The sequence below is a fragment of the Sus scrofa genome, chromosome 12 (assembly GCF_054392235.1).
Source record: "Sus scrofa isolate SSC_HxYL_T2T_F1_AM1 chromosome 12, Sscrofa_HxYL_maternal_Yorkshire_Landrace_v2.0, whole genome shotgun sequence".
NCBI lineage: Eukaryota > Metazoa > Chordata > Mammalia > Artiodactyla > Suidae > Sus > Sus scrofa.
This window is the reverse complement of record NC_139394.1, coordinates 51246244-51263573: the sequence shown is the minus strand read 5'-3', so window position 1 is coordinate 51263573 and position 17330 is coordinate 51246244. Positions and strand designations below refer to the sequence as shown.

The following is a 17330-nucleotide window of genomic DNA, read 5'->3' as shown; positions in this document are numbered from 1 at the left end:
CTCCAGGACGTTGTCTGCATTAGGACTGGGCATGGATGCCAACGTAAATCCCTTCCATCTCAACTCCTCACTGCAACACAAAATTACTCACAGGGCTTATCTTGAAACGCCCTTTCATCTCTGCCTCCCGCTAACTTAAAACAATGCCTATAAAAACCGTTGGAGACCCCTACCGTAAATCCACATCCCTATTAAGCACTCACTAAAAAGCTGTTTATCCTGAACAATACGTGGTCGGTTTGAGAAATACGCCTTCACTTAAGCTGCTTCTTATAAAATAAATAAATACGAGCCGTCATGAATATCAGAACACTATCAATTTGGACTAAATTCCCAGATTCCAACACAGGCAGCCAAGGTCCTGAAGTCTGGAGCACAAACAGCCCTTACGCCGTATTAACTGAAAAGTAAACAGATGGGGAGACACGGGTGTGCGCCTCGTGATGCAATTTAACAAATGATGTGATGTTCTCACTTCAATTTATTTTTTAGTAGGCATTTTATTTCCAACCTTATCATTATGAAAGGAATCAATGCTGACTACAGGAAACTCAGGCAGGACAAGAAGAAAACCAGGGGTTCCCTTCTGACAAAGTTCTTTAGTTTTGTCTTGTTAGAGCCGCACCTGGGGCATGTGGAGGTTCCCAAGCTAGGGGTCCAGTTGGAGCTGTAGCCACCGGCCTACACCCCAGCCACAGCCACGCAGGATCCGAGCTGCATCTTCGACCTACACCACAGCTCACAACAATGCTGGGTCCTTAACCCACTCAGCAAGGCCAGGGATCGAACCTGCGTCCTCATGGATGCTAGGTCAGATTCATTTCTGCTAAGCCACGACAGGAACTCCTGAAAAAGTTCTTGATTGACTGATAGCCAATAAAATCCCAAGGCGGCAAAATTCCAACCCAAGTAGGAACATTCCCCTAATGCATTTCCCAGCAGACTTTCAAGTTGGGCAGAGTGTTCATTGGCTGCCACTCATGATTGCATCATTTTGCTGTGCTCTTTAAAAGCGCCACAGGACACCACGCCCACCTAAGTTTCTGGGGATTTTTCTGGCAGGAAGTCACCACCTCTCCTATATTATGTGGTCTATGTGACAAGCCAAGACCCTCCTTGCCTTAACACTGTAGGGAGTTCCTATCATGGCTCAGTGGAAATGAATCTGATCAGTACCCATGAGGACATGGGTTCAATCCCTGGCATTGCTCAGTGGGTTAACGATCTGGCGTTGCCATGAGCTGTGGTGTAGGTCAAAGAGGTGGCTCAGATCTAGCATTGCTGTGGCTGTGGCACAGGCAGGCAGCTGCAGCTCTGATTCCACCCCTAGCCTGGGAAATTCCATATGTCGCGGGTGTGGCCCTAAAAAAACCCACACGCACACACACAGAAAAACAACTGAAAAGTGGGGGGCGGGGGGCACCACACTGTATGACAGTGCCGACAGGGAAGGGAGAAACCAGAGGCTGTTTTGTGGGTGGCCAACCAGGCAATGAGGTTCGGGAAAGGGTAATTCTTGGAAACTGAGAGCTCTGAAATCGATCAGGTCAGGGTGTGGGCTGGGGGAAATCTTGGAAAGACCTTGAACCTTCTGGTCAAGGCAGAATAAAGAAGAACCTAGGTGATGATATTTGGAGAAGATCTAGTGAAGGTCAAGTGAAAGGAACAGGACATCAGAAGTTCCCACCGTGGCTCAGCGGGTGAAGAACCCAACATGGTGTCTGTGAGGACGTGGGTTTGATCCCTGGCTTCAGTGGGCTAAGGATCTGGTGGTGCTGCAAGCTGCGGTGTGTAGGTCGCAGATGTGGCTGGGATCAGGTGTTGCTGTGGCTGTGGTGTAGGCTGGCAACTGCAACTCCAATCTGACCCCTAGTTGGAAAGGAACTTCCATAGGCCACAGGAGCAGCTGTAAACACACACACACACACACACACACACACACACACACACAAAGGAACAAGACACTAGTTTTGGGGTCCATGAAGGGCTGCAGTAAATGAGCATCTGGTTCAATGAGTTTCGTGCGCATTCATTCAATGTGCATATACTGAGCGCCTACTGTGTTTAAGGCCCCGGGCTGTGCAGAACAGATCGTGAATGACAGAGGAGCTGAGGCTGACCAGACAGAGCTCTCTCTGGGAGAGAAGGCTTGAACGCGGGTGTTGACTGCTGTGGTCCTTCGGAGAATACAGCCACCTTTCATGCCAGGCCAGCCTCAGAGGGTCTGCTCAGCATCCCTCAAACATCCCAACCTGAAACCCACAGTCCTGCTGCCCCACGAGGCTACACCATCCTCGGGCCCCCTCCCGCTACATCAGCGGTCCCCCAAAGGACAGCTAGGGTCTCTCAGTATCACCAGCATCACTCACGTAACCAGGCCTCAACACGGTGTAAACACTGTTCAACGGAGGATGTGGCTAAAGCACTCTTCTCTCATCAGACCAAGACATGTACTCATGACAAAGCCTTCCGCCTCTGTTCGACCTTTTTCCTCCCATGAGCCTGGAAGGGCCGCCCTTTGTCTGAGCGCCACTGCTAGGCCAGCCTTGCAGCGTGGCTGTGTAGCAGATGCTGAGCACCTTGCAAGGCCAACCCGGTAAAGCGCAGCGGCCTCCCCGGATGGACACGCTCAGCCAATGACCCTTTCCTTCTGTGCCTTCCAGTCCCCATGAGGGACCTGAGGGCTGCAGGCTGCTGGGGACAGGAAGAGACCTGGGTGAAAAGTGCCAAGCTGGAGCGAAGAGCAAGGGAGGTGGGCCTGCTTCCTTTCAGGGATGCCACATCCGGGCCTCACGTGCCGCCAGTGAGGAAAGAGAGCAGGGAACATCGGTCAGGTGTCACAGCTGTCAACGGAACCAGTTTTCAGAATACACACCCTTGGAGTTCCCGTCGTGGCGCAGCGGAAATGAATCCGACTAGGATCCATGAGGTTGCAGGTTCGACCCCTGGCCTTGCTCAGTGGGTTGAAGGATATGTTGCTGCTGTGAGCTGTGGGTAGGTTGCAGACATGGCTCGGATCTGGCATTGCTGTGGCTCTGGCATAGGCTGGCAGCTACAGCTCTGATTTGACCCCTAGCCTGGGAACCTCCATATGTCACAGATGCAGCCCTAAAAAGACAAAAAGACCAAAAAAAAAAAGGATACACAGCCTTGTGACAGAGTTTCTTCCTAACTCGCAGGCACCAATGGAATACTTTCAAATGCATTACAGTTCATGCTTACACATATAAACTCACCTTTTTCTAACCAAGTTAAAACAACATAAAACTGAGAGTGTTCCAGAAAATGCAGGACATGTGCTTCCTATCACAAAACCTACTGACAAAAAAGAGACAGAAAATCATCCTTTCCTTCTGGTTCATATAAGCTAAACTTTAGGGCCAGCAGGAGAGCCCATGCCGAAGGGCTTAGGACACTGTTTGGTACGGTGAGCGCTAGGCAAGACTGTTACATAAGAAAAAAGGAATATCATATTTGGGGGATCTTTTCTTTTTTTTTAGGGCTGCACCTGTGGCATATGGATGTTTGCAGGCTAGGGGTCAAATTGGACCTATAGCTGCCAGCCTACACCACAGCCACAGCAACAGCCACAGCCAGGCCAGATCCAAGCCATGTCTGCAACCTACACCACAGCTCAACAGTGATGCCAGATCTTTAACCCACTAAGCGAAGCCAGGGATCGAACCCACATCCTCATGGATACTAGTCGGGTTCATTACCACTGAGCCACAGTGGGAACTCTTAGGAATGTCATTTTAAAATGCTATAGTTTTGTAAAACATACCTAACAAAAATTTGAAGTGACTCCAGAGACTCAGAGTTTATGACAAAATTGTCTATACCCTCCAGGGGCTCTGAGACCAAAGGGGAGAAAGAGCCCAGCGCTCCAGCCACAGAGGCCGTCTGGCTAGGAAGGCAGGCAGCAAGGGGCCAGCCTGCTTCTGGGTAAGATCCTGGCCAAGCATCCAGGCGGAGTGCCTCTCACTGAAATGTTCAATTGGAACTCTTTAGGCTTTGGCTAGATAAACACTTAAGAAAGCTTGAGACTGAATCAAGATATACATGTAATTTAAAAAGCCAACATCTATCAATATATGGCATCTTTTTTTTAACCCCTTGGCTGCAGCATGCATCAGCTTGTTGTGAGATCTCAGTTCTCAGACCAGCGACTGAACCCAGGCTGCAGCAGTGTTAGCGCCAGGTCCTAACCACTCGATCACCAGGGAATTCCCTATGATCTCTCTTTTTTTATTTTTGTCCCTTTCTAGGGCTGCTCTGTGGCATATGGAGGTTCCCAGGCTAGGGGTCTAATCGGAGCTGTATCCACTGGCCTACACCAGAGCCACAGCAACGCCAGATCTGAGCCATGTCTGCAACCTACACCACAGCTCACAGCAACACCGGATCCTTAACCCACTGAGCGAAGCCAGGGATCGAACCTACAACCTCATGGTTACTAGTCAGATTCGTTAGCCACTGAACCACGAGGGGAACTCCTCCTTTTTTTTTTTTTCCTGTCTTTTCAGGGCCACACCCCTGACACATGGAAGTTCCCAGGCTAGGGGTTGAATCAGAGCTGTAGCTGCTAGCTTACACCACAGCCAGTGCAGGATCCAAGCTTCGGATGCAATCTACACCACAGATCACAGCAACACCAGATCTTTAACCCACTGAGCAAGGCCACGGATTAAACGTGCGTCCTCGTGGACACTAATCAGATCCGTTTCCGCTGAGCCACGACGGGAACGCCTACATTACTTTTTTGGGGTTTTTTTTTTTTGTCTTTCTGCTATTTCTTGGGCCACTCCCACGGCATATGGAGGTTCCCAGGCTAGGGGTCGAATCAGAGCTGTAGCCACCGGCCTACGCCAGAGTCACAGCAACGTGGGATCCGAGCCGCATCTGGGATCTACACCAGAGCTCACGGCAACGCCGGATCGTTAACCCACGGAGCAAGGGCGGGGACCGAACCCGCAACCTCATGGTTCCTAGTCGGATTCGTTAACCACTGCGCCGCAACGGGAACTCCAGGGAACGCCTACATTACTTTTTAAAATATTATTTTCCATCCTGGGCCATCCCAGGAGATTGGATATAGTTCTCTATTCTGTACGGTAGGACCTCGGGGTCTACCCATTCTAAATGTAATAGTTTGCATCTACTAACCCCAAGCTCCCAGTGCATCCCACTCCCTCCCCTCTATCAAGAAATAATTGTTTGTTGTACTTTCTTTTTTAAGAAAAAAAAAAAAAAAAAAGAGGGGGCAGGCATGGCTAAAAAGAAGATCCCAGGCGCTGGCCAGAGGAGAGAGAGCCTGCTGTGAAGGAGCTGGAGAACAACAAGCACCTCAAGATCACCCCCGGGCAATGGATGGTCACGGCACCACGAACACTGAGGCAGCAGTTGAGAGGGACACTTGGGAGAGGGAAAGAAACACTGAATATTCTCGTTGATCAAGAAGAACAAGTAGAAAATCGACAGAACACTGGAAACCAGCTATAATGGAAAAAAATAAAAATCATTATTAAAAAAAAAAAAAAAGAAGAAGAAGAAGCTATGTTCTCCCAGGGTTACTGTACTGCCAGTTAAACCTCCTCTCCTTCCCAACACGTGCTCAAAGCGGCTGGGGTTCCTCCACCTCCCCCCGAAACACGCTCACACCAGACGATCTGGCTCTTCCGTGTGCAGATTCCAGGGAGGCATCCTGGAGACAGACATCAAAGGAGTGAGAGCTGGCAGCCCAGAACAGGTCATGCTGTCAGAGGGAGGCTAGGAACCACATGAAAAGCAGGGCACTCACAGGGCGTTTTATTATTATTTTTTTTATTTTATTTATTTATTTATTTTTTTAAAGAGCTCAGAAATGCCTTTCGTTTGCATTTGAGTTTAAGGACAGCTACCTCTGGGAGAACAGCTTTGAAGTCGGAGAGCCCAGGGCAGCACTCAGTGCCAGGCCAGCAAGGGAAGGGAAATGCTGCACCCAGCGGGGGACACACACACACACACACACACACACACACACACACAGAGGGATCCACGCCAGCTTAGGGGTTCGTCTCTCTCCCCTAAATAACACCCTGGAAGATTTACGCTTGGCGTAAGGATAGGAAGGATGGAAAGGGAATTGCTGGTAGATAGAAACAGTATAGCTGGGACCAGATGTGAAAAGGCTACCTAGGCCATATGTGAACTGCCCTTCGAAACATCAGCAGCAGGATACAGAAATTAACTGAAAGAGACCCTGGTGAAACCCAACTAATGACCCTTGACAGAGAGGGGCCAGCACTGAGTAGCCTGGGAGCTGGAAAAAAAAAACATTTCTTTTTTCTTTATGTTTTTAAGGGCTGAAGATGTGGCATATGGAAGTTCCCAAGCTAGGCAGGGGTCAAATCGGAGCTGCAGCTGCAGGCCTGCCTACACCACAGCCATAGCAACGCCAGATCCAAGTCACATCTGCAACCTACACCACAGCTCATGGCAACACCAGATCCTTAACCCACTGAGCAAAGCCAGGGATCGAACCCACATCCTGATGGACACTGGTCAGGTTCGTTACCGCTGAGCCAGAACGGGAACTGCTGGGATAAGCATCTCACTTGGACTGTTTCAAAGCTCTAGGAAGCGGTATCTGAAAAGCAAGGGATGGGCTCCAAGGCCAGAGGTGTGATAACCTCCATCAGGGCGGCAAGAGCTTGCCTGAATGTGACAAACGGGGGGGCGCTGGTCACAATCACAGCCTACGGCCAGCAGGAATGGAAAAGAAAAAAGCCCCGGGAGTTCCCGTCGTGGCGCAGTGGTTAACGAATCCGATTAGGAACCATGAGGTTGCGGGTTCGGTCCCTGCCCTTGCTCAGTGGGTTAACGATCCGGCGTTGCCGTGAGCTGTGGTGTAGGTTGCAGACGCGGCTCGGATCCTGTGTTGCTGTGCCTCTGGCGTAGGCCGGTGGCTACAGCTCCGATTGGACCCCTAGCCTGGGAACCTCCATATGCCGCGGGAGCGGCCCAAGAAATAGCAACAACAACAACAACAAAAGACAAAAAGACAAAAAAAAAAAAAAAAAAAAAAAAGGAGAAAAAAGCCCCGAGCGTGAAGCTGACCCCATCTCAGCAACTCTAACAAACGCAGAAGAAACAGCAAGGAGAGCTTCCCTGCTGGCTCCACCCATGGGTCCCACGTCCCCAAGCCCACAGGGAAATGAAAGGGCTGAAACGGAGGCATAAATTTTTACTAACAACCTCAGACCCAAAAAGAGGTTCTATCAGCAACAAGGCAGCCAGAGGGGAGCCAAGCAGAAGTGGCATGCCCTGTCTGCGGGCAAATCCAGGACCTGACCAAACTGTCTTCACTCCAGGACAAACCAACAATTCAGACTGTGAAGCTTCCAGAAATACTCTGCAACACAACAGCCATATGTAAAATGTTGCATTGAAGATACAAAGCGTAGACCTCTGGAAACAGAAGAAAAATGTGGAAAACGTATGCTTGTTTCAGACTCAAACTTTTTTTAAAAAAGCAGAATAAAATTAGAAAATACCAGGAAACCAAAAACACAATTGCATTTTTTTAAATTTCCATTTTAAAGACAATTAAAAAAAACCCCATCAAAATCAATACTATAGAATTGAGAAGAAGAAAAAGATTACAGGGAAAGAACACAGGAAAAGAAATTAAATCAATGAAAAAGATGATGAAATTGAGGCTACAACAAATAAAAGGGAAATAATAACTAAAGATGTAACAGAATCTTTATAATCCTTCTTAGGAATGTATCCTCTGAAAATGACCAAAGACATGCACGGAGATGTATATACAAAAGCGAGTTTATAATAGCATTGATGATTACAGCAAAATTTGGACCTCGCCTATGTTTCTCATAACTGGAGATTGTTAGCTTTTGGTTTTTGGAGGGTTTTTTTGTTTCTTTTTAGGCCTACACCCACGGCACATGGAAGTTCCCAGGCTAGGGATCGAATCAGAGCTGTAGCTGCTGGCCTACACTACAGCCAGCACGATGCAGGATTCAAGCCGCACCTACGACCTACACCACAGCTCACGACAACGCGGGATCCTTAACCCACTGAGCGAGGTTTCATGGATACTTGCAGGGCTCTGAGCCGTAACGGAAACTCCTTAAATGTTAAATTAGAAATTGTTTTTCATAAATTATAAATTGTTAAATTATAAATCGTTCGTGTATATAGCGGAATACCATGTAGCTAATTAGAGATCATATTTTAGAAGGATGTAGTCTCACAAGGAGACGTGCCTACAAAGAAAAACATAAGGCTGCCTTGTGACACAGGAACATGGGTTACCTCTGGTGGGAGGCCTAGAGGTGATTCTTCCCTCTATATATTTTTCTGTATTTGCCAATTTTCTACAATGATCCTGCATTACTTTTATTATTTATTTATTTATTCATTTGGCCACGCCCCCAGCATGTGGAAGTTCCCGGGCCAGAGACTGAACCTGTGCCACAGAGGTGACTCAAACCACGGTGGTGATGATGGTAGATCCTTAACCAGTATGCGCCACAAGAAATCCTATTTACTTATTTTAATTTTTTCTGGCTGCAGCACACAGTGGCTTGATGTGGGATCTCAGTTCCCAGACCAGGGATTAAACCCAGGCCGCAGCAGTGAAAGTGCCGAATCCTAACCACTAGACCACCAGGGAACTCCCCTCCATGACTTTTAAAAGAGAAAAAAAAACCGCAATAGATGTTTTGGCAACAGAAGGGAAAAAGAGCCTTGAGGAACTTTAAATGCAACCACAGAGCTGCCCCCAAATCAATGCCACGGAGGCCCAAGGCAGCTCCCCTTTAGGCAGCTATCGCCCGGACAAGTCTCCCCACTAGTACTCAGGACTGGCACCTTACGGCTTGCCTTAACGTAGAACAACCCAGCGGGCTTTCCAGAACGCGTGAAACCAGGATTCCAATGCACAGCCATAAATTCACAGCATGTGTTCGCCTCCCGGAATTTACTATGGGGTAGGCAGGCGCTAGACTCCATCCTCCCTTCCCTGTGCCAACATCCTTCACTGTTTTTAAATAAGCTGTCAATTGCTAAAGGTAAATATTAGCGTTAGCTCCTTCTCGGGCGTCATAATTCTCTCTCGACTCCAATGTCTGTGAATTTTAAATCTCTCAACTGAGGGACTTGTCCTGCACGAAGTTACCCTGTTGGGTGATGGCCTCCTGGTTCCATACTAACTATTCCAGGGCAGCGACCACCGGAGAACGTCAAGGACAAGGAAACACTGGCTCCCAGGGGATCTGTCGACCAGAGGGTTCTGAGATCATGAGAGGCAGGAAGGGGTCCCTGGCCAGGTCCCAAGCTCTCACCGCCCCCAGGTGGCACTGCTCTCCCCACCTTAAGACACTTTGTCCATGTCACCTCTCCCAGCCTTCAGACATGAAACATAAGAAGCAACACCTTCTCATTAAATTGTATGTCCTTCTTGAAAAGAATATTACTGATACATTTTTTTTTTGGCTGCGCCCATGCCATATGGAAGTTCCTGAGCCAGGGACCGAACCCACGCCACAGCATCGGCCTAAGCCGCTGCAATGACAACGCCAGATCCTTCATCCACTGCGTCATGAGAGAATACCCAGAACATTACTAACAAAGTTTTAATTGATCCCCCCAAAGAATCCATTGTTGCCAGTGCTATTTTATGATGAGGAAAAAAAATGAGGTTACAAAAGGAAAATCAGCGATTCATAAAATCGCAACACTGGAAATGACCTTAAAATTTAGCTCAGTGTCTCCTGACAGATGAATGAATAGGCAAAATGTGGTATATTCAAAACAACAATGGACTCGGAGTCAACCTTAAAAACAAAGGAAATCCTGACACATGCTACGACACGGATGAACGTGACTGATAATGCTAAGCGAAATCAGCCAGACACGAAAGGACAAAACACTGCTTGGTCCCACTTGGACAAGGCTTCCAGAATCATCAAATTCAGAGACAGGAAGCAGAAGGCGGTTCCCAGGAGCTGGAAGGAGAGCCGATGGGAAGGTATAGAGTCGTCGGTACAGAGTTTCGGCTGGGAAAGGTGAGAAAGCTCTACAGATGGATGGTGGTGACGGCTGCCCAGCGTGGATGTACCTGACGCCACCGCATCACACACTTACAAACAGCTGCAATGGGAAACTGGTACAAATGTTCTACTACAACAGAAAATATGACCTTAAAAAAAAAAAATCATTTAGGAGCTCCCGCTGTGGCACAATGGGGTTGGTGACATTTCTGCAGCACCAGGACACAGATTTGATTACCTCGCCTGGCACAGTGGGTTAAAGGATCTGGGAATTCCCATCGTGGCTCAGCAGGAAAAAACCCGACTAAAATTCATAAGGATGCAGGTTCCATCCCTGGCCTTGCTCAGTGGATTAAGGATCCAGCACTACCGTGAGCTGTGGCGTAGGTCACAGATGTGGCTTGGCTCCTACGTTGTTGTGGCTGTAGCGCAGGCCGGCAGCTGCACCTCTGATTCGACCCATAGCCTGGGAACTTCCATATGCTTCGGGTGGGGCTCTGAAAAGACAAACAAAAAAAAGAGGATCCAGCATTGCTGAAACTGTGACTCGAATTTGATCCCTGGCCAGGCCAGGAATTCCATATGCCCAGGGTGCAGCCAAAAGAAAAAAATTCATTTAGCTGAACAATGCTTCTACTAAAAAAATTAATAAATAAAAATTTTTTAAAATTTACCTGCTGCATAATTTGCTAAATGATTTGCTAAAACATCTTTAAGGAGAGCTTGGAATCTAGGTGACTTGTGTTCCAATCTCACCCACATTAGCCCCACACACTGGGGAGGTCAAATATACTTCTGACTTCAAAGTTTAAACGGTTCAAACTGTACAAGGGCTGCCTCCAAAAGGATGGCCGGCTGGTCGGCTGCAAAGGCCACGCTCTGCGCTGCTGTGAGTGAGGTGCTTGCTCTTACCTGTTCACTATGCACCAGCCAGCGGCTGTGCCGTGAGCCGTGAGGCGTGGGAGGGCTCTTCCAGGTAAACAGACGACAGGGGGCCGAAAGTCTGGTGGGTTTTTGTTTATTTGTTTCAAGCAGCTAAAAGTGACCAGAGCTTTTCTTCTTTCATCTAAGAAACAACCCAGTCCAAAAAAGCCGCTTCGCAGGCCAGCCAGCTGTTGGGGTGAAGGCGGTGAGAGATGTGAGGGAAGAAAGCCTTCTCCCTCTTTCCCACCTCAAAAATGTCACGCTTGGTTATGGGATCCCAGCGAGTTCCTCCCTCTTAGAAATTACACACATAGAAAAATCCAGAAATGCCTGGGCAGAGGTCAAAATGTTTTAAATTGTGGCTCTTCCAGACAAGGACCACACGGGAGAAAAATTTAAAAACCCATTGATAACAAACCTTCCTACCGGAGTTCCCGTCGTGGCGCAGTGGTTAACGAATCCGACTAGGAACCATGAGGTTGCGGGTTCGGTCCCTGCCCTTGCTCAGTGGGTTAGCGATCCGGCGTTGCCGTGGGCTGTGGTGTAGGTTGCAGACGCGGCTCGGATCCTGCGTTGCTGTGCCTCTGGCGTAGGCCGGTGGCTGCAGCTCCGATTCAACCCCTAGCCAGGGAACTTCCATATGCCGCGGGAGCGGCCCAAGAAATAGCAACAACAACAACAACAACAAAAAAAAAAAAAAAAAAAAAAAAAAAAAACCTTCCTACCAACAGTGAAACACAGGGAGATGAGAAAACTGGGTGCAAAATAGGAATGGATTTTGCTAAAAAGGAGGCAGATGCCCCAAGGCTCACCAGGAAGAGCCAGGAACAGCTGCCGCCGTCATCAACAGCATGCTGTTTGCAATGGATGGCTTTTCTTGGAAGGACTCATGGAAAGGGGCTGGAAACCGTTTTCTCCAGCCTTCGGGCCCTCCCCTGTGACAAGCCATGCCCTCTGTCACCACCCTGGCCCGAGCCCTGTCATTAGCCACCCAGGCGGGTCTCTCCTGCTGTGGTTCCTCCAGCAAAACTGCACCGTAATATTTTTGCTCACGCGCCGCAATCATCATCTCATGTCTTTGCTCAAAACCCTTCAAGAGCTACTTAAGATATCACACATTCAGTGTCCACTTCCGAGCCCTCTTCTCCAGCCCCACCCTCAGGGCAGATTCTATTCCCAACAAGCGCTTCCGTCCCAGGCCCTCTCGGGACGTGGGTTCAAGTCCCCGGTCCGACTCTCACAACTGTGTGGTCCAGGACACGTACACAGGAGAAGGATGTGTTCGGGGGGAGAGGCCGGAGCTTGGATCCCACCTCTGTCACTTGCTCAGCTGAATGGCTTGGGCACATGGCTTTATTTGTCTGAACCTCAATTTCCTCACGTGAAAAAAAAGGGATTAACAACACTGACTTCAGAGGACTGGCTGGTGGCTAACACGGAAAAGAGCAGGCAGGCGGGAGTTCCCATTGTGGCTCAGCAGAAATGAATCTGACTAGTATCCAGAAGGATGCAGGTTTGATCCCCAGCCTCGCTCAGCGGGTTAAGGATCCAGCGTTGCCTTGAGCTGCGGTGTAGGTCAAAGACGTGGCTCGGATCTGGCGTTGCTGTGGCTGTGGTGTATACCGGCAGCTGCAGCTCGGATGTGACCCCTAACCTGGGTGTGGCCCTAAAAAGACAGACAGGCAGACAGACAGAAGGAAGCAGGCAAAGTGTTGGCCTGGTGCTAGGGCCCTGGCACACCTTCCCTCCGCCTCTATGAATGGAAATTCCGTCCGCGGCCAGTACTATTGTCGGGAATACACGGCAGCAAAGCGCTGTGGGAGAGTAAGTGTTACGACCACTTCTGAGCTCACACTGGGAATTCTCCCTGAACCTTCCCCCCCACCCCTTCCAGGCCTAGGCTCGGGCTGCCTTTCTTGGGGGAGCTTCTCTGACCCAATCCAAGGAGGCCTTCCCCCTCGACTTACCTTCTGCCTCCTTCCACACCATTCCATGAGGCCGAATGCCATCTTGTTCTTTATTGCTTCTCTGGCCCAAGGAGGGCCTTTTCTCTGTAAGAAGGCCATTGACTCCCTGGAAACCACACACTCCATACCCCTGCGTGCTCCCGGGGCCTCCCTGGGCAAAACTCCCCACACGGCCCCAGAGATGGCCAGGTACAGGCAGGGCCAGTGTGGGGAGGTGCCGCTGCCCTGAAAGCCAACATCACCAAGCGGCCTCTGAGGGCCAGCTGAGCCCTTAGATGTGTCCTTTGTCATCCAGTATTTTACATTTTAATTCACTAAGCCTTAAACATCAGCAGAGTCTGTGCTTTGTAAACATTCTGCAAGGTCTGACTGTCCAGGTCTGCATTCCAGCAAGGCTGATCCTCTGAGATGAGGCAGGGTTTGCAGACTGGCTCCACCACTAGGAAAACTACTTAGTCCAAGAGTGCCTCACTCAAATGGTTATGTGAGAATTAAATACATGCAAAGCACTGACATGGAGCCGGGCATGCCCAGTATGTACATGAAAGCTGTCATTTTTATTCTTACTATGACTGTTTATTCTCAACGTTTACGTGTCTCATGCTAGATCACAAAGCACTAGATTCCTGAGTCCAGGACTGACCTAAAAGCACAATCATGCTAATGAGCATCAGGACCTCATTTGAGCTGGACCAGCGCTGCCTGACTACTGAGGACCTGATGCAGGAAGGAAGGAAACATTCCCAGCTTACTCCAGACTCTGCACACATATTGGTTGGTTGCTTGCTTGCTTTTTAGGGCTGCACCTGCGGCACATGGAAGTTCCCAGGCTAGGGGCTGAATCAGAGCTACAGCTGCCGGCCTACGCCACAGCCACAGCAATGCAGGATCTGAGCTGCGTCTGTGACCTACACCCCAGCTCATGGCAACGCCAGATCCTTAACCCACTGAGCGAGGCCAGGGATCGAACCCGCATCCTCATGGATCCTAGTCAGATTCGTTTCTGCTGAGCCACAATGGGTACTCCCAGACTCTTCAAGTATGAATGATGGGCTGAGAGACTGCTTCTCCTCACCTTCCTGGACATTCTGGACAGACAGAATGTAACGAATTTTACACAGTGTGTGGCAGTGCCTGTCCTGTGTGGACCGCCACGTGCTTGCTATGTGCTGGGGACATAACAGGGAACAAGCCCTGGCGCTGCGTGTTCTTAAAAGCTCCCCAGGTGCCTCTGAATATCAGCCAGCGTTGAAAATCACCACTTGATGTTTCACTTGCAACAAGCCCTGGAGGGAAACCCAACAGAACTGTTACAGGGAGGGGAACCCCGTCCAGGGCCCGAGCATGGGCTCCTGTCTAACACTCAGAAATGAACTGTCCGTGGAGACACACGTGCTGATAACGCAAAGGACTTTGCTGGGAAGGGGCGCCCGGGTGGAGAGCAGCAGGTGAGGGAACCCAGGAGAGCTGCTCTGCCACTGCTCGCAATCTCCGGTTAGTTTCCAGGTTGTCTCTGACCAACTGTCTTGCTCGGCCAGTAATTGATCTGACGCAGGGTCTTTTTTGGTGGCACCTGCAGCTCTCAGCCAAGAAGGATTCCAGCGCCAAGGCTCCGGGGAGGTGGGTCCTCTCCTCCCTCCTATCGGCCCCTCCCAATCCTCTGGGTTAGTCTTCAGGGCACCACCATGGTGCCTTATCGGGGCCTCCTGCTGTTAAACAGCTCAGGCACCTGCCTGGCCACGGTGAGGGGCAGTTTCAGGCGACGGTTGGTCCCCTGACAGAACCTGGATCCCAACACCGCCCCGCCCCTCCCTGCTGCACCTGGAGGCTGGGAACTCGATTCCCTACAAGATGTGGAATCCACACATCAGACAGGAAGAGCGGCGACCAGGACACCAGTCTCCTCTTCCCTCCTTTGCCACAGCCCCAGCCCCCTTCCTCAATCTGGAAAGAGCAGCAGCAGAAGGACCCTCTCCACCCGCCTAGGAGCAGCAGCGGGGGCTGGGGGAGACACACACCATCCCTCCTTTGGCCCCAGCGTGCAGGCCTGACACCCCGTGACAACAGCCATTTGGTCAGCAGCATAATGCTGAGGCCAAACGGCTCTACAGCCAGAAGTAATTTGCCCCAAGAACTGGTCCTGCCTGGAGGCAAAACAATTAGTGGGTTGATGACAGCCTGGTGCCTGAGAAATTATTTTTTTCAACAGAAGGGGAGGGGGAAGGGTGGCTTAAAAGCAGCCCCTTAACTCAGAAGCCCGTCTCATCCACCTTACAAATTCAATGCCCTCTGAATACACATCCATCTGTCACAGCAGGGAAGCTTTCAACTCGACAAAGAGCAAGAGAAGGAATTCAGATCAACATCACCGACTGGAGCTATAAAGCTGGTGCCATTCACCCCTTCTCCTCCGGGCAGGAAAGAATCAAGGAAGAATTTCAAAATCTTTTTATACAATTAAAGAAAGGAATCCGGTGGGGGGAGGGAACGAGGACAGAGACCAAGAAGTTTAACGTTTGCTATCTTAAGCTCAAAATAAATCATGATTTAAAAACAAGAACTAGAAGGTTTGCTTTTATTTTGAAGATCTTATCTAAGGCCAGAACAGCCTCTCGTGTTTGGGGGGGAGGGTGGGGTGTGTAAGCCATCGGGCCAGCATCAGCCCTTTCACCCCCTCATCCGGTCCCCCCAAAACAAACCAGTGTCAGTCATACGCTTCCAGAATTTTACAGTCTTGAATTACAGCTTTCAAATAATTCAGATTCCATTATAACAAATCTCAGAGCTGGAAGGCAGACGACAAAGAAAATTTGGCAAAATACATCCAAAGACCTGTGCCCAAAAGGGTAGCAGGGCAAAGAGCCAGAGGATGGGGTAAATTTGGCAGAAGACGACCAGCAAACAACACAACAAACCAGCAGACAGCTCCATAAGAAACGCACATTATTTCCCAAAACTACCTTAGGATCCCCCGCTGTCAACCATTACTTTCTAGAAGATGAACGTGTAAAGTCCAATCCTTGTTTATGAAACAAAAACGAACTACTCTTCTACCCAGGACCCTAGCACTGTGCATATAAAAATTCCTTAAGAGAACCAAAGTTCTTTACAATAGATATAGATCAGCTGGCTGCTTCGCCATGTCTAGGTGGACACCTGTAAGGACTGAGAGCCCAGGTTTGGGTTATTTCTGTCACTTTTCATTGCAGCACTACTCCATTTGGTTTAGTCCTCTCAGATTTTTTTCTTTTTCTCACATCAGTGAGAAAAGTGTATGGAGGCTCATATATATGAACAAACACATCCATCTATGCTGATAAAATGGGTTCTCCCCCTCCCACAAAAGCTTCTTTACCTGTCTGAAGATTTAAAAGCTTATCACGCCCATCATCAGAACATACCGTCAATCACAGACTTGGAGCTAAGTGCTGCAACCATGGCACTCGGGAGCCAGCCTGCAATTTTTATGGCCTATTCTCTGTGTAGAGATGCCCAGGTTCGCCTTTGGCAGACACGTGTGGTTAAATCCAGGGTCTTTTTCAAGAAATACATTTTTTTTTTAAAATGTGAGCCCAGGGGATTGGGGGGGAGGGGGTCCTGTTGGCTGTGGGGAAGCAAACCTCCTGCTCCAGGCGCCCCTGCAGAAGCTGGCAACCCCGCTTCCATGTATGGAAGTGAAGGAAAGCGCAGTAAAACCTCAGGCATGAGCCTGGGCAGGGCTGGGGGTGGGGGCACATTCCTCACTGGAAAGCTAGTCCAGGACCAGAGCGCTGGGCTCCGCCCCGGCCGGGGTCCCGGGGACTCTTTCGAGTGGAAGGGCCAAAAGGGCAGAGAGGCTGGGAGGCGGGGGCGCAGCGGGGCGGCGGGGCAGTGGCGCTCTCAGCGCGCCGACTGAAGCCGAAGGGGCCAGGCTGGCCCGGAGCAGAGCCCGAGCCTTGGAGAGCAGTGCCCCCGGCGCCCGGCCTGACCTCAGCCCGCTGGAATGCAGAACTCTCCCCCGGGCCGGCCGTCTCCTCGGGCCCCACAAGGCCAGCGCTCAGGGAGGGCGAGAGCCCTTGCGCGGCCTCAGACTCGGGACTGAGGCAGAAAGCGCAGTTACCCGCCTCTAGGCCGGGGCAAGTCAGCGAGCTGCAAAAAAGCTGATGTCACCCTGGGGGCTAGAGTGGGGCAGATCAAGGCTGGGGCCCCACCGGTGCCATCGCCCACACGACTCCGCCCCCATCCTCATTGGTACCATGGGGATAAACAGTCGGGGCCCCAGGGGGCTAGGCGGTGCCTGGCACAAAGCAGATGCTGTCCAACGTGAAGCAGAATTACTGACGACAGCAAAGTACAGAAATGGCTTAATGAAGCTTTAGGGTACGCTTTCTAAATGGATAAATCC

At 50.1% G+C, this 17330-nt stretch overlaps 1 protein-coding gene and 1 long non-coding RNA gene across 2 annotated transcripts in view; one reads left to right on the top strand and one right to left on the bottom strand.

The window, feature by feature from the left end:
• NXN (nucleoredoxin) overlaps positions 1–17330 on the bottom strand; it is a 167468-nt gene that overhangs the window by 124594 nt on the left and 25544 nt on the right. The gene's annotated exons all lie outside the window — the stretch shown is intronic.
• Positions 5807–11637, top strand: LOC146398294 (uncharacterized). The gene is made up of 2 exons (XR_014821700.1): positions 5807–6877; positions 8107–11637. It is a non-coding gene; the product is annotated as an uncharacterized LOC146398294 (long non-coding RNA).